The following is a 17,815-nucleotide window of genomic DNA, read 5'->3' as shown; positions in this document are numbered from 1 at the left end:
ATCTTCTCAATGAAGCTGGCTCTCACCATACAGTTTAATGCTATAATCAGTCCCTCTCACTTGCCCAGAACACCTAATCAAACTTGCTTTACTGTGCTTTTTGTTTTTCTTTTTTTTTTTTAATATTTTATTTATTTATTTGACACAGAGAGAGAGCTCACAAGCAGGCAGAGAGAGAGGGAGAAGCAGACTCCCCGCTGAGCAGAGAGCCCGAAGTGGTGCTCGATCCCAGGACCCTGAGATCATGACCCAAGTCAAAGGCAGAGGCTTAACCCACTGAGCCACCCAGGTGCCCCCAGTTTTTGTTTTTCTTTTAGCATGTATCAGCCTCTAACATGGTATATTAAATACCTTATTATGTCTGTGTTATAATGTAATCTCCAGAAGATCAGAAATCTTTTATCCACTCACAAATATGTATTGTATGAATGAATACGAGTAATATATCCTAGAAATGTATCCCTTTCAAGGGCAGCACACGGGGCAACACACACTTTGGCAGTGGTGGAGAACATACCCACTAAGTTCCATGAAATTATTTAAACCAACCTGAATTAGGTAAATGCAGTTTGCTGTACAGATGCAGCTTCGAGATCGGTCATCTATCTTACCTCCTCAGGCAAGTGCCCAACACTAAGTGTTCTATTTTGAAATGTAGGAGGAGCCACGGGTACTGAGTTATAATGCAGGACTGTTGCAGTTTTTGGTTCCTCAGAATATTCCACATTCATTCAGTCACTCATCCATTTGTACACCCATTTATCTAGCCAATCAGTATTGCTTGCACCCATTGTAGGAGTCAGGTACACTGGTAGGCATGGGGGAGATCAAGATGAACATGTGTGGTTCTGGCTGAATCAGTCTGTGCACCACACAAATGTTTGATGAATGCTGAATGAACAGGTCTGTGGATGGAAAAAATTACTTACTCTCTGAAGCTTATTTCTTCTTGCGTAAAATGAGATTGCAAGATAAATAATTTTAATATATCCCTTGTATAAGTCCGTGATTTGACCCAATGAAGAACAGCAAACTACTAAAAAGTATCAAACATGGAGATGTCAATGTAATATTTGATCAAGATTCTTTTTGACAAGGATTTGCAATGCATATCAGAAAGGAATGTAGAGTCAGAGATAAGATAGAGAAAAACAGAAACAGATACCATCATGTATATAGACACTGAAAGCTGGGAAAGAGGAGCTTAAAGAGAGGGTTGCAGCATCAAGAGGAAAACACCACAATGTAATATTATTTAAAGAACAGATCAACTGTGCTTGTTATCTAAATACTAGCAATGGAGAATTTGAAGCTCTGGCTGCAGACAATAAAGTTGTCTGCAGCTCTGAGTTAAAGTAATTTTTTATTATTATGTGTAGCTTTATTTACTTGTCTTGACTGCCATATTAGATTACAGCACCTTTAAGTTTAAAGAATAAGATCTTAAAAATGAGGCAGAGAGGTACAGACCACAAAGCATATGGTGAAGAAAGTAAAGTGGAGGAAAGAAATTCTAATTTATACACATTAGTTTATATTTTATCTTTACAGTGCTACTACGTTTTAAACTTTCCGTTAAACTCCAAACTTTGTGGCAGGAGGGGTGAACTATTTACACATCTGTATATCTGAAAGCATATGTCATATTAGTTAAATGAGTGTTTGTTTTCTGAATTTGTCCTGGATTGTTGGGTGATTTGGCATGGATTTAGGGGGAAAAAAAAGAGGTGGGAATGATCAAGAAAATAGGACTTTGATAAATGAAAATGTTTCCAATGCATAAACTGTGACTCCAATAGAAATTTTATGAACCAAGTGAATTGAATATAAGGTATTTTGAAATATGGCCATTATGTAACCTGGGAAAAGATTCAGATGACTTGCAAATTTTCCTAAAGAAAATATACTGTTATATGATTGCTCATTTCCAGTCCCAGGTGAACAAATTAAAGGTAGTTTGTAAACACTATGACTATGAGATTGTACTTAGTTAATTAAATACAAGGAATTGGATTACCTAACATATTTGGTGGGCCTTAAAATTGCAGTTTAAAACAGTTAAGTTTACATTACAATGGTAAAGGAATTGAAATATTCTGAATGAAACGAACAGATATTAAAAAAAAAAGAGAGAAAATGTGTTGTAGTGAATATGTTGAGTTGCCAACTTCTCTGAATGTGTCTTACTACACATGAGATCTTAGTAAACTACATTGCTCAGACTCTCCAGCAGTTGTGTTCCATATGTAAATTATTCCTCCAATTTGATACACTCATGTGAGATGTGGAAGGCAGAAATGGGAAACATGTGGCTTTAGCCATATATTTTTTGTATGACAATTCTTGATGATGAGCACAGATGCTGATATGTTGGATTTTTTCAGCTGCGACTCAGTCATTAGCTATGTGGAAGACTTAAAAAGATGTGGCCAAGGGGGAGATTAAAGAAGATGGGCATAGGTGGGATAGTTTCCACATGTGGGGACAGTAGGAAGCCTTTTGAATGAAAGTTTCCAGCAGAAGCCCCCATGAAGCCCCACTTACTGCAGTGGCAGGGATATCAGCTCTCCTACTGGGCTTTGGGAGCTCTGGAGTAATTTCTGGGAGGTCAGCCTAGAATGCCTCTTGTGTCCAACTGATTTTTTTTTTTTTCCAGCTGATTTTTTTAAGAAACTAATTTTTTTAAGAAACTAATTTCCTGTGTTTAAAACTTCTTCATTAAGATGGATAGATTGGTTTCAGTTTCCTGCAGCTGAATTTCACCAGATGCATCAAAGACTTGATGGTCTACTGTGGCCCAGCACTTTCTTTCTGTTTTTTTTTTTTTTTTTAGTTTTCATGACTTGCTTTATTTCTGCTTTTTTGATAGGTTTTTCCAGAGTAGCATAAAGACAAAAGAATTAGAAAATCAATGACTAGTCAAGAATTGCCTCACAGTAGAACTCCTATTTTTGAATTACAGTAAGCTCACATAGATTATATAAATTTTTACTGAAATACACGTGTAATATTTAAACATATTAGTCATTCTCTTATTTAGACACCTTCATTAGGAGTCATTAGTTAACTAATCCTCTATGTGAGGTCCTTTATTTAAAACTAACACAAACAAAACTTCTAGAGTCTCAGTAATTACGCTGATAGATTTGGGGAATTGTTCAAATGAGAAGGAGTAAGCACACTTCTAGAACATTTCCTGTCTGAAAATTAATAGGTAAACTGGCAGTACTAGTCTAAAACTACAATGTAGCTTAACATAAACTTATTTATTTATTTATAAAACAAGATAAAATATCTTTAGGAAGAGTTAAATTTGTCTATTATCATTTAATTTATAGTTAAGTAAATCAACACATGAATATTTGATGACAGAAAGAACCTCAATAGTAGTGAACTGAAAATACAATTCTGTATCTACAACTTGAAGTAGATTTTGATACATTTGGCATTTGAATGAGGAATATTTCATTATAATTATAGACTGAAATGATACTGTAGTATCCACATCCTCGAGAATGTGAAAAGTGCTCCTTGAAAACCATTAACTGTGTCAAGACCCTGTCTTGCTATTCCTGCTGCGCCACAGACATGTACACTTGCCCTGATGAATCAGACCCAGTTTCATCTGTGACTCTTGGCACATACCTTTTATGAAATTGACAACATGACCTTTTCCTGCCAACAACAAAATTGACTATCTTTTCTATACATTTTCTGAACAGTAAGAAATTAAACAATAATTAAGGACTGGAGTACAAATTAGATATAGGCAGAATTTTAAAAATGAAATCAACCAGATTGAAGACCAAAGGAAGATTGGAGAAAAGAAAATTGAGTCTATTGAAACTCTCTTTAGTCCAAAATACCAGAGGATATCCAAATAAGACTTATGGGCAACAGTCATTCTTAAAGAGAAGACAGTCATGATTCAGTCAAGTTCAAAATTTCAAAATGGATTTCAGTACTGAACTTCTACATTTTCCATAGCAAGGAATAATCTATTTAGAGTTTTAACTTAATAATATTAAGTGTCGGGCGCCTGGGTGGCTCAGTGGGTTAAGCCGCTGCCATCGGCTCAGGTCATGATCTCAGGGTCCTGGGATCAAGTCCCGCATCGGGCTCTATGCTCAGTAGGGAGCCTGCTTCCCTCTCTCTCTCTGTGCCTGCCTCTCTGCCTACTTGTGATCTCTCTCTGTCAAATAAATAAATAAAATCTTTAAAAAAATAAAAATAATAATATTAAGTGTCACAGAGAGAAAGTAGTACTGATGAGGGAGCAGGAGGCTGGCTGAGGACAAAGCAAAAGCTGGCGCCGTGCACCCCCTCTTCACCCGCTCCCCTCCATATGTGTAGCATTCCTCAGGCACCCCTGATCGCCATAAAACGACAAATAGTTAACTTGCAGGGATCGCAATCCTGCAGAACAGGAATCTCCCTTGCTCTAGCCATGGTATTAACTCAGCAATATCAATCAGTTAAGCTAACTGACCCATTGGGTAAATAAACCTAATGGATATAGGATTCTATCCATAAACAAGAAAAAGGGGGGAATGTAAGACCCCCATTAGAAAAGCCCCCCCGTAATTAACCTTGCTCTCTTGCTTTTCTGTAACCGCTTAGCTTTGGCTTATAACTGTAGCTTCTGTTAAAATTTTAAGGACAAGCAGCCGGCAGCAGGCTGGGAGATAACCAGAACCCAAGGACATTTCGGAGAGATGGGCCTCACAAGGCCAAATTCCTGTCGTTTGAACAATACGCCCACCCTTCCTCCCCACCTCAAAGGATGTTTGCTCAAGATAAGTTACATACCAGAGAACCGACCCCCAGCTACAAGCACAGGATTACGCAGGCTTAACCCCACCCTGACTTCCCTTTCCCGCGGGCTCTCCCAAAACCAATCAATAGGCACCAGGTATGCTTTACATTCAACTTAACCAATAACTATGCTTCTGCTTCTGTACGTACGCTTTTGCCTCCCCAAACCCCATAAAAAGGCCCTGAACAAAGGCCAGGCGCGCAAGTCCTCTCTAGACTTGTCCGCCCGCCGGTACCTGCGTCCCAATAAACCTCTTGCTGTTTGCATCCAGTGGCAGTGTTGGATTCTTGGGTAAGGGGATCCGCGGGTCTTTCATTTGGAGGTCCCACCGAGATCATCGGACTCCTGCCCAGGGATCCAACGGACTCCCACCGGGAGGTAAGATAGCTGGCCAGCCCTCTTCTGCTTCTGTTCTGTTTCTGTTTCTGTTTCTGTTTCTGTTCTGTTTTATGTTCTCGTTTCGGCTCCTGTCTCCTATCTTGTACGGCCGTGGTCCGCCTATACGCTCGTATAGGACTGTACCTCTACGCGTAGGGGCTCTGTATCTGTAGGCAGCTTGAGAAGGAGCTGACGAGCTCGGACTTCTCCCCTGCCGACCCTGGAGGACGCTCCAGGGTGTCGAGGGGCCCAATTTTTTGGGGCTCCTCATCTGTCCGAGGGTTAAAACCGTCTGTCCGTTCCAGAGGAACCCCTCGGCCCTGGACGGAATCTGTCCACTGAGAGGAGGTCTCGAGACTCCTTCTGTAGGCCAGTGGAATCTGTACGGTGCACCGCAAGGTTTTTGTCTTTGCCGGCTCGTTAATTGTTTTATGTGTCTTTCACATTGCGCCTTGATTAAGATCACATTCTGCTTATGGGAGGGTGTCTAACCCGTTTGAATCTGAGGAGTGCCTGATTGTATGAATGTGTTCGTGCGGCTCCACGGCTTCGGCTACGGAGTCTGAGTGGGCTGCACCCTGATTCTCGCGGAACGTCATACGGCATAACGGTCATCTACTCCTTGGAGTAGCCTGGTCCGGGGTTCATACGGATAGACCTTAGCCAAGACGCTCCTAAGCTCCCGCGAGGGACGCGAGCAGGACAGCACCTGAAAGATCCCCCTCCCCTTGTCTGCGACATCGTACATTGGGAGGGAAAAATAAATACTAAGGTCAATAGCTCCACCTCGCGGCCATCTGAAACCTGAAACTCCTCCCCTGTCACCCTGGGGGACGGCCCAAGGATCATAGGGGCCCGGTCCTTTGGGGCCCCACAAGTATCTGAGGGATACGTCCGTCTGTGGGCCGCAGAGGAAACTCGTAGTTCCACGCGGCCGTCTGAAACCATCCTGTCGGTATTATGCCGAAATCGCGCAGTGTCCTTTTTGTTATTTGTTCTGTGTGTCCTACTTATTGTCTTTGGTGTTATTTTAGACTTTGAGATGGGGCAAACATTCACCACCCCTCTAAGCCTCACTCTAGGTCACTGGAAAGATGTTCAGCACCGAGCCAACAACTTATCGGTGGAAGTCAAAAGAAGAAAATGGCAGACTCTCTGCACCTCTGAATGGCCCACAGAGGGGACCTTTAACATTAATGTTATTTTGCGGGTCAAAGAGCGGGTCTTCGATCAGGGACCCCAGACTAAGGGGCTTTTGCGGAATGTGTTTGCCCAAATGAGTCAGCTAGTAAACTTTCTCCTGACATATTCGATGATAATTACATAAATAAGCCTTCTTCTAGTAAACCCAGGTTGCTGGGCCATCCCTAACAAAGGGGATTCTGGCTTTATTCTCTCTGTTACTCCTAATAGATGTGGGGGCTTCTCCCTCACTCACTTCCCGTGTTAATGGCTATAACTGGAGCCAACTGGGGTTGGTCTAACTCGAGACAGAGACCATAAGGAATATTCCCAAGCAGCTGCCGAAACTCTTTGTTTCGGGGAAGTTTCCCTGTGTTCTCTGGCCTGACTTGGACTGCCTAACCCCTCCCCCCTGGCTGATGGGAAAGCATGGTGTCTGCTCCTCTGTTGGGGCTTATGAGCTCTAAAACCGGGAATCTTTTCTCTGCCTCCTGGCAGCACTTTGTTTCCTGTTTTCCCCTTCTGTTTCTGCACCAAGGTGCGTGCAGCCTGCATGACTAGCCTCTAGATCATGCACCACAGCTCCTTCTCTTTCCACTGTCAAGGAGCAAGAAGAGCAGCCCCCTGGACCTAACACTCCCCACTCCAGATCTTCCCACGCATGTCTCAGGTAAACATTCAAAGCGGAGTGGGTCCAGGTGGAACATAAATCACTATTGGAACTAAGTTAAGTTTGTTGGTTTAATTAAGATAAGATCTGTCTTTAAAGTTATCAGCAGTAAATGTGAAACTTCGAAGTTTACTGAAGGTCAGATAAGCTTGTGTTACTTGTTAAAATTTGTTAGCAAAGAAATGACTAAACTGATGGTTAATTGTCTGTCTCAAAGTTTTAATGGGTAATTGCTGAAGTAGCTTTCAAAGTCTTTGGTAACCTGAAAGTTTTAAAGTTTTGCTTGGATGACAAATGGAATTAAATTGTGGACATCTAGGTCTTAACCAAACAGGATAAAATGCTAAGTCGTTAATTACTGGATGTAGGTTTGTGCTTTTGACTTCTTACTGCAAAGAAACTAAGAGAATCTAAATCTGTTGGTAAACTTGTTTTCCACTTAACTGATTCATAAATTGCCACCTGAAGAATTCTGTTGTAACAGTTCACAATTGGTTAATACTTAGTCTTCATTAGAGATTAAGGTGTTTCTAAGAATACAAAGTTCTGCTTAGTGTAACTAAGACTGATGGAAATAAAGGGAAACTCTGTATGTAGAAAAATAGGAGATATGTAAAAAAGATTGAAGGAATGGGAATACATTTTGTTGAAGGTAAAGGAAGGTAATTTTGTCCTAAATGAGATGGTTGTTTGGAAGGAAATGGCTTGGGACAAAACCTGAATGCAAAGGAAAGTTGTAGAAGGTTTGTGAAGGGAAATCTTCAGAAAAGGAATTTTAGCTATGGTCAAGAATGAACTAAGATTGAAATGAATGGGTTTTAAAGGTACATTGGTACAAGACTGAAATTGTCTCTGTTCAAAAGGACAATGTTTTCTTAGATCAATTAATCTGCTGTTGAGAAAATGTAAATGGTTTTCTCTTTGCCTGCCCAGAAAAACCAGTTTCTATGTTCAGTTTTATCAGGTGTTTAACATCCCTAATTATATTTAGGCATGTGCTTTAAAACTTTCTAAGATTTTAGCAAATGTTGACAAGATTTAAATCGTAAATCTCTTTAACTCAGGCTTTTCCTTGGTATGTGAAGTTGCTCATGAAGTACTACTGAACTAGTGATAAACCTTGGGTTACATTTGGGAAAATACTATAACTATTCTAGAGATTCTACGCACTTCCTAAAGTTTTAACGTTTTGAGAGATCATCGCTTGATACTGTAATTATGGAAATGTTATGTATCACAGAAATAACCTGATTTCCTTGCAGCTAAATTGTAAACTCCTGTGTCTCTTTAGCTCTAACCATATCCATTCTGAGTTTTTGTCATTTATAATTGTTTTAATTCTCTTGTAAAATGAGTTTTATCTTCAAGGAGATTCCTATAAAGGACTTTCAGGACAAATACAGATATTTGATGTACTTGAAAATCCTAAAACTGAAATGGGTAAGAATTTCCAAAACTGACTAAAGCCGCATTCACCAGAATTAGTAACATGGGACTAAATGACCTAAAAGATTATAGTGTTGTGTCTCTTAATGTTTTGTCTTACTTTAAACATTGCTGGTTCTCTCTAATGTTTGCTCTTCCAGACTAGGGATACTTCCTCCTAGTTATCTGTAACTTATAGAGATGTGAAAGTGCTCAAAGCATTCAAGCTTTTCTCTCTATCTGAACCCTCTGAAACCAAAAGGTCTTAGTAAGTATTCTTTCTTCCATGGCAATCAGTCATTTGCATAAGTTCAATAAGAATCTGTTCTCCTTGTAACAGGAAAGAATTGGAAACACGGGTTATTTTACCAAGGCTTTGACTGGGATGTCATATTTGAAAAGACTCAGATATGAGCAGACAGTTTAAAGGAACTAAGGTTGACTTTATGAAACCTGGAGCCATAAAGCCCCTTGGGACTGTTGGCCTGATACCTTGCTTACAGAGTTCCCAGCAGCCTCACCAGGTGAGTAAAGAATGTCACTCCTTGGTAGGTGCAGTCTCAGGAAGAGGAATTCGCCCAAAGGTATTGCAGGCATGCCTCATGGCAAGTACAGGGCTTGGCTTCTGGCCCGGAGAGGCTACTAAAAGTTCAACCTAGAGATTCCTTATACAAAGTTCCAGCAAAGCAGATTCTAAAAGATCTATTGATCACACTCACTGTTCTTGCTGAGCTTATGTAAATAATGGGCAGAGTTTGTTAAAACTGGACTTGTTTCACAAGTGAATTAGTCCTGATTTGGCTATCTCTGTAAATGAGGGTTATTTTAGAGAGAAAAAAATTATGTTTTAGTAACACACCTTTATGGGTGTTAAATTCTAGATTTGATTGTCTTTAAATGTTGTTTACCTAAGCTAAACAATTTGAGGTAAACTTCAGAGAAGTTACACAATAGATTCTTTAGTCGATCTTACTGTTTTGTGGGGATATTAGCAGACCCTACGGCACATGATTAAACAACTGGAATAATGAAATTGCCTAAAAGCCAACCTGTCGCACTCCATAGGATTAACTATGGACTTGTGGAGATAATGGATGACCCCACTTTCTTTATGAGTGGATTGAATGATGCATGGGGAACTCCCCTTATCTCTTGACAAATTTTCTCACTTGCCAGTGATCCTCTGTAATCAGGATATTGTTAAGCCTGGACCACTCAAAGGTCTTCTTATTGGCTTCATCCCTTAGTCATATTTATCCTAGAGGCCACCTCTGTTGAGTTGCAATTGCAAATAGATGCTTTAGCAAAACCTAGAGCAGCCCTCATAAAGGAGCCTCAAAGCTCACTAGGGAACAGTCCCTGACTTTAATGACTTCACATCAGGTCGAGATTTGTCTTAGAAGCCAAAGGCCACCAATGGATGATGGAGGCCAACTAATTAAATATTGGACCATACTTATAGATATGCCAGAAATAATACTTAAACTTTGTCAAACTTTAAACCTAGTTACCTGTATGCCTGAACCTGACCTGTACTTCTTTCTCTATAGAGCAAAAGAGGTTATTGATCTTGCTTACTCTATTTGTCCAGATTTAAGAAAAATACGACTGACTCACTGAACAGCATCTCCCTACTTAATACCGAAGTCTCACAAATACTCAAGGCAGTCCTACAAAATAGGATGGCCTTAGATGTCCTGACAGCAGCCCAGGGTGGCACATGTGCAATTATCAAGACAGAATGTTGTGTGTACATTCCAGACTATCACAAAAATGTCACAGGCCTGATAAAAGATATGAATACCCAAATTAAGGCCCTACAAGATCCTTCTCTCTCTCTCAGTGAATGGTTAAGTTCCTGGTTTGAAGGAAGACTATGGCCAAATCTCCTTTTCGGGCTTCTCATTCTTATCGCCTTATTAACTTTAATATGTTGCTTTATTCCATGTTTCTCTACTTGGTGCCGAGACTCCCATTGCTACAATGACTTCACCACGACAGACAATCCTTGTTGCGCGCGAGGACGCCTCTTCACTGTCAGCGCTGGATTCAGCTGCCTCTACCTTTTGTAACTCCCCTATACGTTCCTACCCTGATCAATATTGACCCGAGCAGGTAGGGACAGCTCTACGCCCCTATTCAGCACGAAGAAGTTACAGAAGATGAGACCTTCCACCTTCAACCACCTTAAAGATTTAAGGGTCAAAATTGTTCAGGGGGGAATGATGAGGGAGCAGGAGGCTGGCTGAGGACAAAGCAAAAGCTGGCGCCGTGCACCCCCTCTTCACCCGCTCCCCTCCATATGTGTAGCATTCCTCAGGCACCCCTGATCGCCATAAAACGACAAATAGTTAACTTGCAGGGATCGCAATCCTGCAGAACAGGAATCTCCCTTGCTCTAGCCATGGTATTAACTCAGCAATATCAATCAGTTAAGCTAACTGACCCATTGGGTAAATAAACCTAATGGATATAGGATTCTATCCATAAACAAGAAAAAGGGGGGAATGTAAGACCCCCATTAGAAAAGCCCCCCCGTAATTAACCTTGCTCTCTTGCTTTTCTGTAACCGCTTAGCTTTGGCTTATAACTGTAGCTTCTGTTAAAATTTTAAGGACAAGCAGCCGGCAGCAGGCTGGGAGATAACCAGAACCCAAGGACATTTCGGAGAGATGGGCCTCACAAGGCCAAATTCCTGTCGTTTGAACAATACGCCCACCCTTCCTCCCCACCTCAAAGGATGTTTGCTCAAGATAAGTTACATACCAGAGAACCGACCCCCAGCTACAAGCACAGGATTACGCAGGCTTAACCCCACCCTGACTTCCCTTTCCCGCGCGGGCTCTCCCAAAACCAATCAATAGGCACCAGGTATGCTTTACATTCAACTTAACCAATAACTATGCTTCTGCTTCTGTACGTACGCTTTTGCCTCCCCAAACCCCATAAAAAGGCCCTGAACAAAGGCCAGGCGCGCAAGTCCTCTCTAGACTTGTCCGCCCGCCGGTACCTGCGTCCCAATAAACCTCTTGCTGTTTGCATCCAGTGGCAGTGTTGGATTCTTGGGTAAGGGGATCCGCGGGTCTTTCAGTACAACATACATCATTAAGGAAACTGTACATAGGTATGCTTTTTCTCAGAAAATATTTTAAAGGTCTGGTGATCGCGTTATACCCCATCAGTAAGCAGCTGTCAGGCTTAAATGAGAACCTGAACAACTGCAAACGACAAGATTTAGTAAAGCGTCTTAAGGATTTCTGAAGCTCGTGTGTGATTTTTTTTTTCCCTCAAGAATTCCATTATTCATTTAATTTCAACATAGCTAAAGTTTATAAGAGGACATACAAAATTATAAACCGATATGGAGGTAATGCATTTTTTCAAGGGATTTAAGAATTCTTTCATATGCGTTCCCAAATGTGTCCATGAACACTAATGTATATTTCATGTATATCCATTTTAGCACCTCCATTAACTTGCAGACTCTCGAAACAGAGACCAAGTCTTATTCACCTTCAGTATCTCCCCTGGTATTGAGCTCATAGTTGGATCCACTAACAAATTATTGATTACCTGATTAAAAATAACTCATTCAAGGTATATAAGAGAAAAGCTTCGAGGGCACGTATTGCATGGAGCACTGGGTGTGGTGCATAAGCAATGAATTCTGGAACACTGAAAAGAATTTTTAAAAACAAATAAAAATTTTAAAAAAAAAGAAAAGCTGCTTTTAGTAAGTTTAATCTATACTTTCGTTTTTCACTCTCAAGTGGTTACTAAGATTATAAAAGCAACCAGTCCTTCTAATCTCAGTTTAAAAGTTGTTCTTCAGGGAACCATATCTCTGATATTTAACTACTTTCTGTCGCTAACCACTTCCCATCCAAAGTCCAAAAATGTCAAATTCTCCTATCTACCTTTATAAATTTAAACTCAGCTTAAAGGCACATTTAATACTGAGGTTATTTCATTAATGTTTTCTTTACTAGAATATAAAATCCCATACAAAGAGGAATTTGTTTTGGCTCTTACATTTTACTACAACAAAGTTTGGCAAATAGTGTAATTTTTATAGATGTTTTAGACGTACGGGAGCAGGGGTGGGGGGAAGGGAAGGAGGGAGAGCAAGAGGAAGAGAGAGACAGAAGGGAAAGGAGGCCTGCATAGTTTATTATTGATTTAATAGCAACAAGGAATTTGCAGTGATTCAATCTGTCACCTAGAGTCCTTTCCTCTCCCTACCTCATCCCCACCCCAACTTTGACCATGAATCAAGGTGGCGGGGCCAAATCGGGGGTGTAGTTTGGGGAGAATTTTCACTATTTTTCTTTATGTCAGGAGGTCAAGCTCAGAACATAAAGTAAATGATCCCGAAGACATGACTGTGGTCCAGGCATTGTCTAATATTGATTCTCTCCAAAGGTGGATGGACAGCAGATTTAGCTCCTATGTTTACATTGTTCCAGAGTAGCAATGCCCAAATGATACTACAGTGAATAGCAGACCCTCAAGCTTTTAACAAGTACTGCTCCCCCTCCCCCCGCCGCACCCCTGAGAAGTTGTGGTTATGCTTATCTGAGAGATCCTCTGATTTCCTTGCATAAGGACTTCGCAAGACCTTTAAAATAGTAATACCACTATTCTCCAGGAAGGGAAATTAGCATGCAGCATTTGCCAAACCAATTTGAACATTGAAGATTTATTTTATTTTATGTTATGTTATTTTTGAAGCAGCTAATCATATCCCTACGAACTAGTATTTCACTTAATGCTAGATTTTGGGCTTGAGTCCCAAGGTTTATGTTAACACAGCCAAAAATTAAAACCTCTTCAAACTACCTTTCAATTCATGCTAATAAAGGATAAAGAAGGAAACTGAGGCGGTCGGCTTTGTCTCTGATTCTGCATTCTAGTGGTTGTTCTCATCCTTTTATTATAAATAACATGAGGACAGATAAGCTACATGTTTTACAGACCTTTCCCCCTCCTCAAGGACTAATGTTTAACATGAAGGACAGAAGAATTAGATCTGAAAAGTCTGGGAAAAATGTAAGCGAAAGTACCAATTCTCACTCCTTCTCCAGAAAGAATTAAATGAAAAGGAACTCTGAATTTGAATTCTCAGATTATACCAAAGTTTAGAAGAGGAAGCTTAAAAATCAATGTACTAAAGTTAAAGCTTCAGTATATATTGAGTTCCTGAACCATATGTTTTATTCAGTTATTTGGCTGTGGGTTCCACTTTGCAAAGCTTTACTCCACCTCCACAGGGAAGGCAGCATATTCTGATCAACGGATCCAAGACTGTTGTTCCCTTGGTCTCTATGCAAATAAGATGCACAGGTTTTTATTTGTTGTTGTTGTTGTTGTTATTGCTTAGCACTTCACTGGTTTATCTTCTCTAATGTAAGGTGCATATTTTAAAAAAGGTCTCAATGAGGCTGGTGGGTTTCATTCCTGTAATGTCATTTATTCGTATAGGTTAATTAGACATAAACTAGCAGTTGTTTTAAGTTTCAATAAGTGAAATATAAATAGGGCAAGTGTATCAGAAAAAAATTCAGTTGATTTACTTGGGCTTAAAATCTGTATAAAAATGTCAGAATCATATCTATCAATCTGAAAATAAGTGACGGTAAAAGGCAGCTTATGAATGACTTTGCAATTATACCTTAACTGAAGTGAAGTCATGTAACTCAAGTATTTGAGCAACTGTTTCATTACTATTAGAAATGGATTTCTAAAGTATTTTGATTAAAGTTGTAATGGCCACTGTTTCTAACTGAAAACAGAAAACATGGTGGATTGGCCATTATTTTCAATCCCTGAAAATCCTATTTTCAGTGACTCTAAATATAGTTTAATATCAAATTTAGAAGCAGTAAACTTCACGTGATGTCATTATTTTATGTTCATAACTGGTAAAATAATTTTTTCACATTTATTTTCTGTAACCCCTCAGAGGCATGAATCTTTGAAACTGGCATATGTGCTTTTAATGAATTCTGCTTCTCAGGCTTGTCTCCATACGCATTCGGGACAGGCTTCTTTCTATAAAGGACAATAACCCTGAGACTCTTTAAAGTTTATTTTTGTTTTGTTGTGTTTTTCTCTCCCCAAGAATAATTTGACTTTGTCTTTATTTGAAAAGAAAACTTCATGAGTATTTTTGGAAGATGGAGATAATGTAGAATACATGTCTACTCCAAGATTTACCAACCTTGACATAGCCACTAAAAATAAGGTTATGATGTTAAGGCTCTGTGATTGCTGGAAAAAAAATAATTTTGCTGCCATATGTTTTACCTTGAATGTGCAGAACCTACTTTTTGGAAAGGCAGAAACAATGCTGCCTTTTTTTCCTTTTAGTCTTTGCCTTATTTACATTTTTAAACTTTTTTTATAAACTGGAAAGTTTCAGGGTAATGACTTTAAGATGTAATCTAGAATATGTGGCTACTTTTACTATAATATTACTTGGTAAATGGTTTCAATAAATATTTCTCCTCACTTTATCTGTTTTATAGTGATTTGCTGATTCGAAGGAAGATTTGAAAGAAGTTTACTCAATTCTAAATTACTGATGATCCCCCGAAATAAATTGAATCTTCTGAAAAAAAAAATGTTTATTTTCATTTTAGCTCATCATCTGTCAGTGAACTGAGAAAAAGGAAGGTAGGTTACTCTACCTTCTTTGTAATAACAATCATAATAAGGTCTTTCCTTTCAAGAAAGGAAAGGATGGAATGACAAGAACATGACACAAATGGCATAAGATAAGTAAATAATTATAAGAACTTACAATTAAACAAATGTGTCCTCAGTAGCTGTTTTCAACCTGAAAGAGGTTTGAAATCAACACATAAAAAATACTTTATATAGTACTAGCTTCAGCTCCCTCAAGTTCTAGAAGGATCTATTTGTAAGAATCCCCAGGCATAAACCTCTGAAAAAAAAAAAAAAAAAAAAGAAAATGCCTCTATAAGAGAGCTCTAGTGTTGTTTCAACTTCCAGTTTGATCAGATTTTAAACCTAGTTTCTAAAAATGTGCTATATTGACAAAGTATTAACTTTCAGAAAAAGAGCTAATGATAGCAGGGAAGAATGAGAAGCAGATACTTGAACTGCAGAGATGGAGACACATCCATAAATAAACTTGACTGCTCTTGTTAGGCCATGAACAAATAGAATATTAACACGGGCTAACAGTTTCCAATTGTGGCTTTATTGCAGACTTTGGAAACAGCTATGCTTACAGCCTCTATCCCAGATTTTTTTTAAAGTCATATTTATATAAAAAGAGACCTTTTTGGTTAGTTTCTAAATACTTAAAAGCCATGATGTAATTTGCAATCTAAAACTATATAGAAAAGGCAAATTGTGCAAGCAATTCTATTTTATGCAATTGTCCAGGTTAAATTTATCAAGCTTTATTTTCCTACATGCACTCCAAAAATGTATTTCTTCAATTGTAAAAACAACAACAAGGTTTAGATAGCTTGAGAGTCATTCTAATGTGAATACTTAAAGAGAAAGGCTGGCAAAGCTTTAAATAGAAGGCGAACACACCAATTAACTAGTCAGCATTACCTTCCTTCAGAACTCTAAATAGGTTTAATTATTCAATAATTCAGATTCATAGAGCAGCTTTAATTTCAAACTATTATATAAAGAAAAAAGTGATTGTCTTTTTATGCACCCTGGATCTCAGAGACAAACAAACAAAGACATTTTCTTCGTAACCATCAACCAGCATGCTCTAAGACTTTCAATTGTGCCTCATTCAATGTTTCCTTTAGTAACATGGGTTTTATTATGTCCTTTAATATGATGATTTAATATTGTATAACTTAGATTTAAAAAAATCACACCATTTATATTAAGTTTGCAGAAAAAAAAAGTTAAACTTCTAATAAAACTAAGTATTGGTAAATTTTGTTAGATTTTACAAAGTTCTTTTATTGCCACAGTATTTTATATCTACAGTATTAGACATAGTAGAATGGAAATGCTCATGAGATGTTGCTTAGTGCATGCTGCTGACTGCAACATGGGCTTTATTTTTGTTGTTATTTATTTTTTTATTATTATTATTTTTAATAAATGCCAAAGGAGCTTCATGCATCTCATGGCAGGGAGAAGGGACATCCATGGACCCACGTGACAGCTGTAAATGCTCCTGCTCAGAAGTGGCATCCACTAACACTTCCTTAACCCAATCAAGGCCATACCAAACGCTGGTGAAACAGGTTGGAGAAAGGTAATTCTGTTACTGGGGGAACAGAAAGTAATTGGGCACAACTCTATGACCTCGGTCACAAATCATTTATCCTCTTGGTCACAGACAGAGGGTTTTCTCCCTCCCTCAGCTGAAATTCTCCCTACAGACCCATCCAGTCATGACAGAAGCTGAAACCCTAGGATCTCATAATAATACAGACTTCCATCCAGAACAATTCCAAAAACCTACTTGGATAAATGTTGCAAGGAGCCATAAGGTGGGAAATGTTCCTTTACCAGTATTAAGAAATTCTCTCTTGGAGGGCCCCTGGGTGGCTCAGTGGGTTACGCCTCTGCCTTCAGCTCCAGTCATGATCTCAGGGTCCTGGGATTGAGCCCTGCATTGGGCTCTCTGCTCAGTGGGAAACCTGCTTCTCCCTGCCTCTCTGCCTATGTGATCTCTCTCTCTCTCTGTCAAATAAATAAATAAATAAAATCTTAAAAAAAAAAGAAAAAAGAAAAGAAAAGAAAAAAGAAACTCTCTCTCGCGATAGCCAGTCTGTTCTTTGAGTAGCTCCTCACCTATTTATTCCACACGGTTCTTTGTTTATTCTTAGAGTAGTTTTCACTTTACCATTATAATTTGGGGCTATATATGAAGAAACAATTGGAGAGTGCTGAGCAGTTCTCTTACCCTGCTTCCTGCTCATGGAAAAGTTAGGAAGTTCAGAACTTTTTTTTTTTTTTTTTAATCCCAAGCAATCACATTGTGTTTTATCCAAGTGAATAGCTCTTTTGGAAATATGACTCTCTTGAAACATTGTTTTAATGTCTTTGCTTCCAGTCAGCAGTGTGTGCAAAGCCACATCCATAATTACCTTACAGTTATGCCTCTCTCTCCAGACATCTTGCCTATACCATGAGCTTTTCAACCTCAAATAACAGAGCCACACCTTTGTTGCTTTTTTTTTCTTGAGTCATTTTGTCAACCTGAGGTAGTTTAGTACCTTAAAACATTTATAGATGTTATTACAGGAAAAGAACTATTTCAAAGCTCTGTTTTTTAAGATTCTATTTATTTATTTGTGAGAGAGTGAGAGCACATATACGAGAGAGAGAGAGAA

The 17,815-nt window shown here is 39.0% G+C and overlaps 1 long non-coding RNA gene across 1 annotated transcript in view; it reads left to right on the top strand.

Moving 5' to 3' along the window:
- Nucleotides 1-17,815, top strand: part of LOC116567915 — a 93,884-nt gene that overhangs the window by 27,077 nt on the left and 48,992 nt on the right. Inside the window, exon 2 of the long non-coding RNA XR_004276424.1 lies at nucleotides 16,607-16,731. This is a non-coding gene — a long non-coding RNA (uncharacterized LOC116567915). The remainder of the gene's footprint in view (nucleotides 1-16,606; nucleotides 16,732-17,815) is intronic.

Source organism: Mustela erminea, chromosome 10, assembly GCF_009829155.1.
Source record: "Mustela erminea isolate mMusErm1 chromosome 10, mMusErm1.Pri, whole genome shotgun sequence".
In the NCBI taxonomy this organism is placed as follows: Eukaryota; Metazoa; Chordata; class Mammalia; order Carnivora; family Mustelidae; genus Mustela; species Mustela erminea.
The sequence above is the reverse complement of the archived record's forward strand: the minus strand, read 5'-3'. Positions and strand labels throughout refer to the sequence as shown.